At 29.5% G+C, this 10,707-nt stretch overlaps 1 long non-coding RNA gene across 17 annotated transcripts; it reads left to right on the top strand.

Moving 5' to 3' along the window:
• Positions 1 to 4,533: 4,533 nt before the first annotated feature.
• LOC129286012 (uncharacterized) lies at positions 4,534 to 9,447 on the top strand. 17 transcript variants are annotated; one of them, XR_008587469.1, is made up of 7 exons: positions 4,534 to 4,784; positions 4,910 to 4,974; positions 6,350 to 6,467; positions 8,054 to 8,130; positions 8,355 to 8,442; positions 8,668 to 8,722; positions 9,003 to 9,447. It is a non-coding gene; the product is annotated as an uncharacterized LOC129286012 (long non-coding RNA). The 17 variants fall into 17 exon arrangements; XR_008587463.1 differs by having other exon boundaries at positions 6,328 to 6,467; XR_008587462.1 differs by having other exon boundaries at positions 4,883 to 4,974; positions 6,328 to 6,467.
• Positions 9,448 to 10,707: the final 1,260 nt, after the last annotated feature.

Here is a 10,707-nt window from a genome sequence, read left to right as displayed (position 1 = left end):
TACCAGTGTTATTTGCACTGGTACTATTTATTTAACATCGATCTTGTTTATCTTATGTCCTTGTTTAAGTTAAAACAGCACTTGTGTTTTTCAATAGCACCTATATTGAATTGATAACTTTATCTATAATACCAGTGCTATTTGTATAGCATCGTTACCATCTTCTCTTTCCTATTATGAAAACTTTTATTTGATCATATAGCTTCAGTGTTATTTTCCTTTAACATCAGTGTTAAGTTATCTTTTCAAAAATATCCTTATTCTCTCAAAATTGTCAAAAATCTTTGTCTTTTACAATGACAGACTACACCAGTACTATCAGAACAACACTTATGCTAAGCTCTTCAATCAAAGCCTATGCATCACAGTAACACCGATGCTGGGACACTATAATACCAGCACTACCTTGCATTTTCATGCTCTATTTTTTGTGTCAATTTTGAATCTCACTAAAACTCATCTTTCAATCTTTCTTTTCATTTGGAATCAATTGTGTTCGCTCTAAATCTTTACTAAATGTTATTTAGACCCAATTATTTCCTTGAAGTTATTCAGTTTACTAATCTTTTTTGATTTATCGAGTCTACCTTCAGTTATACCAAAATGTATAAGCTTTATCCACTTTTGTCAGAAGCATTTAATATTTTAGTCGTTACTGTACAAAAGAAGTCTCTGCCATAAAGTACTGTTTTGTTGCCTTATCCATTAGAGAATCTCAATTAAGCTTGGATGTCCAAGGAAAACACAAAGGAAAGAAGGAATCAGATTATAAGTAACCTTCAATGGAAAAAGTTATGAGTCTAACGGATCATTTACGAAACTTGAGATAAGAATGAACAACGCAAGCCAACAAGAAAATTATGTGATTACTTGAGCATTAAAGTTTACTTACCTTCTGCATATCATTTATTGTTTGAGAGCTTCATTAATCATATATCTACTCTTAGAGAGAGTTTTAAAGTAGTAGTAGTTCATTCTTGAACCTACTCTATTTATATTTGTTTTACATCTTACAAGGAAACTTAAGATTTGGGAGCTTAAAGGGATTTATCATTACCTTTATAAGGGTGAGAATTTTAGACTTATTGTAAAGTCTGTTAATGTACTGAGGTAACCAAGAGCTCGAATTAATTTTGGTAATATAGTTGAAAATCTTAGGAGGTTCTTGGGGACTAGATGTAGATTCAAATGGTAGGAGTCGAACTAGGATAAATCACTTGTGTCAAGCTCTACTCTTCTAACTCTTGTGATTGGTGATTTTGTTCCATCATTACTCTTATTATTACTGCAAATCTTTAAAATTTTTTAATTAGCCCAATTCACTCCCTCTGGAGGCATTTATAGAAAGTGGATCCACACAAGAATTACCATAGTTCAATACTTATTCACCATTAAAAATAGAGGATGTGCACTTGTCCATAACATAAACACACATTTACTAGCTAATGAACACCTAAAAGTGAATTTAGTTATATCAATAATACCCCAAAAAAAGCAATTGGGACCATGAGGGACAGACAGGATTCTTATAATCAAGCATAATATTTTACACCTAAGGCCCTAAAGGACATACAAATTTCTCATAACATAGCCTTCAAATCAAATAATGAATCAAGAGGAACAAACAGAATCCTTTTGACCATATAGTTGTGTCAAATTTGCATATTAGAGACCATATGTCCTACAAAATAATAAATGTCCTAAGTTGGCATAATATACATTGCATAAACCAAAATAAGTGGCAGTAAGAAAGTGTTGTCCATACACCAAAATTTATGCCTCTGGTGCTTCCTCAGCCAAACTCGCTTTTGTAAAATGTTAATCACAAGGAATGAGACTTAAAAGTCCTAGTAACAACAAATTATTATGTAATGATGTATTCGATTGCTAAGTGGGCACACTAAAATATTTAACCAAACAAATATTTTTAAACAAACTGAACAAATAATTATTTAATTACATGACCACACGTTATATCCTCCTTTCGCCATGGCTGGACGCCAAATCACTTGACCAAATGTGAGTTGGACTAAGCTGCATGTCACTCATTAGGTCTAATAAGGACTTATCACATGGTAATAATTAACCAGATAGAAATTCCTAACAACACCATATATTAAAATACCATGACAAGTTATGCATAATTTAAACATTCGAATGAGAATATAATCAAACAATAATCTCATCATAATACATTCTGAACAATTATATACAAATATTTATTTCTAAATAAATTATAATTTTTCAAACAACAAATAACACATAACCAATTACACACACACCTCTATCACAACACATTAATAATGGTTACTTTATATTTTGGACAACAAGTTTCCTTTCACAACTTCTCTTTTACCACTCTCTTTATCAATACAATCTTCATAATACTATATATTAATTTTATATTAAAATTAATAAATAACTCTAATTTAAAGAGTTAGAAAGTTTTAGGCCTAAGATTTATATTAATACTAATTCAAGGTTAGTATTTCATTTAACGTTCCAAAATTTCTTCTTAGAATTTTCATACTCTAATAAACTATATTTAATCTTTAAATCACTTCTAATATCACAATTTCATTAATTTATATTTCAAAAATTCATCCAAAAGTAAATTAAAAATTCAAAAAGTATCCTCAACCGTCAAATCACCATTCCACATTCTTAGAAATATCTATTCATATTTAAATAAATATTTAATAATTAAAAGTTCATTCCAACATCTCATATTTAATATAAACTCAACCATATAGATCAAGAATTTAACCTAAAAATTCACAAATTTGAATTCCAACCCTAAAGAAATGTTCTATAGCATTTACTACATCTCCAACCACCTCAACATTCATTTTAAATCATCATAACTTCATATTAATTATCTTATAGGAAAACCTTAATCAGAAAACTTGCATTATTCTTCAAGTTAATGCTACTGTTTCATAGCTCTTGATGGCCAGAAAATATTTATAGAAAAAATTTGGAGAATGGGAGTTATTTTGTACATATAAATAAACTAAAATTTACAACCTTACCTGAAAAAAAATGGCAGACGCTGTGCGGGAAAAAAAAAAATCAAGAAGAGACGAAGAGAGATGGGGCGGAAATTAAAGGGGGAGGGAGATGGGGTATAATATTAAAATGGACGTGGGTCCCACAGCATATTTCCTCTCCATTCCCTCCCTCTATTTTTTTCCCTCTATTTTTTTTCAATCTATATATATATACATATATTTGTATGGACGTGAATCTGATGCTTCATCTTCTCCTATTTTATTTTTTCTTATCTACACTTCTTTTGTTTTCTATTATCTCCTCATCTTCTTCTTCTTTTTTTATATTTTATTTATTTTATTTTTAATTATATTTTATTATTTTTATCTTTAAAGTATATCCTAAACTAAGCTAATAAATATCTCTTATATGATTCTTGGCCAACTTTAATCCATAAATAGACACCTAACTATGTTATTAATCCTAAATAATTTCAAATACAAATTCATTCCTTAATTTAAACTTCAAAATAATTTAATTTTTTATTTTTTAAATCCTCAATGAGACACAAATTTACGATTTATTTTTTTATTATAAAAAATCAGGATTTTACAATAAGCAATTAAACACTTAGAGAAAAACCATCTTTAAGATTTCAAAATAACAAATAAGCTTAACTAAATGTTAACTCTAAAATGAGTAGATGCAAATACAATAAAAACTTATGAACCAATAAAATAGAGAGCTTTTTATAAATAATCAATGCTGTTGGTAAAACAATAAATTCAAGAAGTTTATCACTTGCCCATTCACTTAAATGAGATTCTACATATTACAGGAGGATGATTAAAGTCATTAAATACCTCAATTAGCCATTTAGAGACTTCGCATTGTGTGTTTAAGAGAAGAAATTAAGCTAAAGCACTTTTTTTTTTTTAATCAAATACATTATGTAATGTCTTTTCTAATATTACGGTACTCTACACACAACTACAACACACGCACACACAAATATATATATATATATATATATATATATATATAAAATTCGTTCTTTTAAAGCGGTTGGAATCGTAAAAGAAATTGCTTGAAAATTATTTAAAATCCTTTAAAAGTAAGTATCAATACGCAGCGGAGGCATACATACATAATATACAATGAAAAAATAGAACAAATGTAAGAAAATTGAACTATATACTATGACATGTGATATAGAGCTATCAAATTATGTTATGCATCATGAGTCATGCTACACATATTAGATTTTATTATCAAAATAGCTTAATTAATGCAAGATTCCAATGTACCTCATTTTTACATATAATAAATATTTGATGATTATTTTAAACCAACACCAAATATATAAACAAATATTTGATAATTATTTAAAATTAACATCAAATATATATATATATATATGTATGTATTTAATATTTATTATAAATAATCATAAATATTTAAAACATTTATTTGACACTTATTTATAAATAAACACTTAAATAAATATTACTTGATACTTTTACATGTAACCTTCGAATTTGTTCCCTCTTTGAGTTTTTTCATCAAAGCTCTCCTCCACAGTGCCTCACCTCCACAACGCCTCCCTTCTTGAACCCACATCCTCTCCTCCTCCTTCCTTCATTATTCCATCACCTTACTGCTATCGTACCACTGCCTCCGAGAGGTTGTAACGAAGTGCAAGATATTTTTCTCCTCCTTACTCACTTCTTCGACTTTAAGCCTAAACCCTAGCCACTTCCATTCTTCTCTTCTCTCGCTCCGTAATTTATCTGGTACTTACAATATGCAGGTTTCTCATTCTCTCCTTGCCTTTCTCTCTTTTTCTATGTTTTAGAATGCTTCATCTTTGCTGATCTTTGATTTATTGAAGCGTAAACTCACTGACGACTCTGTATAGATTTCTCTCTTGTTTTCATGGTGGTGACTTTTGGGTCAGAGTTGGGGGTTTTGACTAATATTCTAGTAAGCTTCTTGACTTGTATTATGGAATTAGTGACATATTTTCCCTGGATAGTTTAGTTATATGCATAATCGCGAGATCAGGATTCAGGACCATGTATGGATTTATTTCATTATCAATTATACATGTGCCTAGCTATTTATTGGCGTTTAATCAAAAATCATATTTTAACCAGAGTGATGAACGGGGTGGACATAATCTAGCAATATGAAGAAAGTGTTGTTTCTATTTATAAGGAAATAGACAAGAATGTTGGGTCATTCCGGTGTTCTTGTGAGGCCTCCTTTTTCATATTATAATCAAGTTAAACATTGATAAGGCTGAAGGAGGCCCATTATCCTAATTAGTCTTTTAAGAAAACTCAAATTTGGTATATAGTTTATCATAAATAGACTTGGTTCCGGCAAGCAAGAAGACAATCTTAATTTGTTCCATCTACCTATGGAGTATTTTATTGACTTGTTGGCTCCAATACATATATAGACCAATTCTGGTGTACATATATAGGTTGGGTGCATGCCCCATTATTTTCTTTTGGCTGCCGAAGTTAAATGGCATAAGGAAATTAATAGGAATATTATATTTGCATACTGTAAGGTTGGGGAAGAGGAAGCTGTGAGGTATTTAAATTAAACATTTTATTATTATTTTATGTTCTGGTGATATGTTTATGTTTTCTTCAACTATTGTAAGGCATGTACAACTATATCATGGATATTTCTAGGAGTTTATGAAAAAGTAATTTGTTATATCAGTATAATTTTGATATAGAGAGACTGAAAGGAATAGGGAGAAGTAGAGGGAAGAATAGAAAAGATAGAAGAGATAAAGAGGAAATAGAGAAAGAGAAACAGAGAGGAATGAGAAGGGCTGGAGAGATAGAAGAGACGGTAGGCTATAAAGTACACAGGGTTTATTATTAATCATCCATGGAGTTTCATTTTAAGTTGTCGGGTATTTATAGAAATAGGAATACCCTCTAACTGCTACTAACAGCCACACGTATATTATACATAAAACATGTCCCAATAACTAATATAACTAACTATTGTCATTATTATAAAATCATAATATACTTTTAGATTAATGAACTATAGTTAGCTTTCTCTCTTGTTTATTACTTTTGTTAACTTGGCTTCAAAATATTTCTTTACCCATGTTTAACATGGAGTTCAATAAGGCTTATGTACTCAGTTAACAGTTTACTCTTTTTCAAAATATTTGATGATTGCATCAGTTATTTTCCCTTTAGATTTGCACATTTCGGTACAGCCTTATGTCCTTTTGATTTTTTTTTAATATTCACTTGCTCTTTTTGCTCTATAATTTTAAATTTGCTTCAAATCTTGTTATAGATGCTATTGAAAATGTGTGAAGGATGTTAGGGGATGTTGTTGTTTCAACTCTGGAATGATGCTGCTGATTGGGTTTCTCATTGTGGGTTGCTGGAGTTGATTGCAGAGGAATGCATGATGTGTGTATGTGCCCTTACTGGGTAGGCATTTTAAAATTTAAATTTAAATAAAGACACAAATTTTACTTTTTTGAAGTTGCTTTTTATTAGAATGTTCTTATGAAGATGATGCAGAACATGCTTTTACTAGAGGGAGACATTATAAGACTGAAAAATGCAACACTTTCCAAGAGAACATATGTTAAATTACAGCCTCACACCCAGGACTTCTTGGATATTTCTAATCCAAAATCTACATGAGTTTGATGACCATCATATTTATTAATGCAAATGATCAAATCTTCTCATTCTAAAATTAATATATGTATTGGGATATGTATGCTGTCATATGGCCTATTCATCTGTGACCTCTGAAGCATGGACACGCCATAATCAGCGCCGTGTCCTTGTTAGATACGTATCCGACATGGATACTTGTCCTGTACGTGATGCGGCGTGTCTCCTTTTTTTTTTTTTTTTGTGAAACAGGCAGACACAGGTGGTTGCCAGCCAACATGGGTAGGATGTGAAACGTAGCTGGTTTTGGGCTTTTTTTTCCTAGATGCCCTACTTCCCAAACGACGACCGATCCCTTTCATTCTCAAGTCCTTCGATTGATTCGCGTCACTTTGCTTTGACCCAGCTTCCCTCCATTACCGCCAACCGTCGTCCTTCCCTCCTTCTCCGTCGAGCTCGAGCGAGTTAATACTCTCCTCTATCGCTCTATCTCTTCGAGCCGCTGTCGCTCTCTGACTCTGCCTCCTCAGTCACTATTTCGGTGTCTTCCTCAGTCATTGTGTTGCTCTTTGTCTCTCTTCCTTAGTCGTGACTCAAGAGGTCTTGATCTTGGCTGCTATTCTTTGCTATTATGTGGACAAAGTGATCTGATCGATAGGAGAGCTATTAACCAAAAAAATAAAAAGTTTCATTCCCCCTTTTCATCCATGAACTTTAATTTTTTCTTCTTTCATGATCCTATTTAAAAAAAAAAAATTGGCTTCCTTATATAGTCTTTGTAGTTACAATAATGGCAAAGCTTGAATTTAGGTAATTTTTATTTGTTTATTTTAATTTTTTTATTAATTCTCCTCATGTTAAAATATGCAAGAAACAGTTTACAATTTTTTAATATTTATTAATTTAAGTTGATCATTATTTTTTGTCACTTGATATTGCTTAATTATTTAATTATTTATATATATGTATATAAATATTTAATATTTAATTATTTATATAGTTGTACCCGTATCCTAAAATTTTTGAAAATTGTCGTATCCATGTATCATGCCGTATCGTATCTGATAGTTGTACCTGTATCGATGCTTCATAGTCTGTGACTATCGTGGAGATGATTGTTCTATAGCAACTATCATATGCATCTTTCTATTGCATAGTTATATGGTTATGGTGTAAAACCAATGGAGCAAGGATTGAATTTTTTATGCAAGATACGCAAGGATTTGGGTCTGCTTATGGGATTCATCAGCTACATCTGCTAATATTTGTGATAACAGTATTTCATATTTTGCAATGCATCTATTAATATTTTTTTTCTTATTTTAAGTTTCATTTTCCATTTGCTTTCTCCCACTTCAAATAATAATTTTTCTCCTCTTTCTATCTCTTAGTCTTTGTTGATTCATATGGTTGAGAAATGGAAGAAGTGGGAAAGTGAGACAGGCATTAGAATATCAGGTCTATGATGGTAAGACGTCAATTTCCCTTGGTTCATGACACACTTACACACATCAATGGGGGAAACTAGTTATCAGAATGGCATTGTACATTAGACATAAGAATTAGTTTTGTTTTTTATGTAGGTGTCTCCCATATTATGTAAGTTTTCATTTAGTCATAGCTTGTCTATCCCAAAAGAAGGGAACTGGTTTTATGATTAACTCATTTGCGTGCATTCCATGTCTTATACAGGTATTGATCCAAGTAATTGGGAGTCTCTTTGTGTAACTGATATTGCAATCCTTGGTGCAGATCATTAAAATTCTCAATGGATCTCAAGGTGTGATGTTTCTACTTCCATGTCTTTCAATATATATTATGTATAGATGCCATCTATAAATGGACATGTCAAAAGTAAAGAGAACACTAGCTTGTTATGATCCTTATCATATAAGATTGCCATTCAACTTCCAAACTTCTATGAAACCTATATCTGTTAGTTGTCAAATCTTTTAAATGTTAATGGGTGAATGTTAAGTAGTGGTTTAATCCTTTCCCATTTCAGGCATGGCAGCATGAGTCTTGGGCTTTGCATTGTGAGAACATTCCAACATTGGCATGTAATATTTCTAACAAATCAAAGATAATTTAGCACTATTCATATTTTTGACAAATCTAATGCTTGACATTTTGATGTATAGCACAATTAGCTTAGCATGCTAATTCTAGTTTGGTCTCTAATTTTCAGTGCTTTGAGAAGGAGCTTGAAAGTGTGATTAAAAATGCATGCTAGAGATTTAATTTGCCATTTTTTCAGTTGTGCAATTAAGTTCCTTTGAAATTATTTCAAATAATGAATGAAATGAGATCCCTGATATTCTCTATGTATCAATTTTGAAGGGCTTAAAGTTCCAGTAGCGAAGAAAGATTCATCAGAGACAGTAGAATCAAACTCTGACACAAGTTGTTAGACTTGGAGTACTTTTACCTACAACATTTTTTTAGCCTAGATCCAAAATAACATAAGGAGTTGATTGAGAAATATTACGTCAAACAACCTAGAAAGAGCTAAGAAGACTGATAAAAAGATGCCAAACATTGATCAAAGTTGAGGTCAAATGAAGAACTAATTACAGGAAGACTAATTGCACGGGATTATTACTTCAAGCACATTTTTTGGTGTAGGGATGAAGAACTTGAAGAGTAGTATCATTATAGATTTGTTTTAAAACTGACTATTGTATTTGTGGAATTGAAAAGTAAATTCAAATTATATTTCAGTTATTGTAATTTTTTTCATGATTAATAATAGTTTGTTGATATAATATGGTGAAACAATTTTTAATTTGATTTTTACATTTTTAATATTAAAAATAAAAAATAAATATAATAAAAAAATAATGAGACTATGTTATTTGACAGTTTTATATTTTAAACAATCAAATAAGGTCACTTTATTTGACTCTTATTTTAAACAAGCATCAAATAATGACACTTTATTTGGCAATACTTGATAGTTTTTTTTAAATAATTGTCGAGTATTGTCTTCTAGAATAGACCAAATGTCAGACTTAGAAGGTAATATTTAAACGGCTATACTTACCTTTATTTGATAGTTATTAATTGTCGAGTAATAAAGTTTTTAATATACAGTGTCACCTTACTTGAAAGTTAAAAACTATCAAATAAGGCTAAAAATAATTATCAAGTAAGGGTTTTTTTTTTTTTTGGTAGTAGTGTACTCAACAATTCAAATCTTAAAAATTTTGAATTAATTAGAGCAATAATTTTAAGTTAGTGGTTTAATTGTGATTGTATTAATGTCAACTTGATCATAATTGAAATAATATAATTTAATTAAAATATATAAAATATTTATATATAATCATGATAAGAGTAATATTTAAATAAATAAAACATTAATTTACAAGTAAAGAAAACATTAATAAATAAATTACATTTAATACAATAAAATAATAACAGAACTATTTAAGTACAAAATTGATAAGTTATTATTTTGATTAAAGTATACATTTAATCCTTTAACTTTATACAATATTTCATTTTAATTCCTTAACTTTATAAAGTATTTTTTTAGTTCTTTAACCCTAATACTGTTAGTTTTATTCAAAAAATATTTATATTGAACTTTTAAATATTGATAAAATATTATCAAATGTTGACATATTAAATTTAATTTTTTTAAAAATAGTAGTGATTAATATAAAAAATAATCATTTGAAACCAACAAAATTAGAGTTGAAGGACTAAAAAGATATTTTATAAAATTAAAAGATAAATTGAAACCTCATATAATGTTAGAAGACTAAGAGTATATTTTGGCCTATTATTTTTTATTTTATTCTTTTAAAGTTAAAATAATATTTTATGTTTAATAAAATTATTTAAAAATTAAAATTAATTCAAAAAATAAAGAAATTTTCTTTAAAGGATATTCAAGCTGGCTCAAATAAGCCTGAAACTCGAAGATGTTAGGGTTAGATTTGACTATAAGTGATTTTTTTAAAAGGGTATAATATTTTAAATTCAATCCGAATAAGCCCAACTTATCCAAATTACTGACTTTAGGTGTTGGACAATTATG

Source organism: Prosopis cineraria, unplaced genomic scaffold, assembly GCF_029017545.1.
Source record: "Prosopis cineraria cultivar Desert tree isolate PC_DT_omini unplaced genomic scaffold, ASM2901754v1 PC11, whole genome shotgun sequence".
NCBI classification, from domain to species: domain Eukaryota; kingdom Viridiplantae; phylum Streptophyta; class Magnoliopsida; order Fabales; family Fabaceae; genus Prosopis; species Prosopis cineraria.
This window is presented reverse-complemented; position numbering and strand designations above follow the sequence as displayed.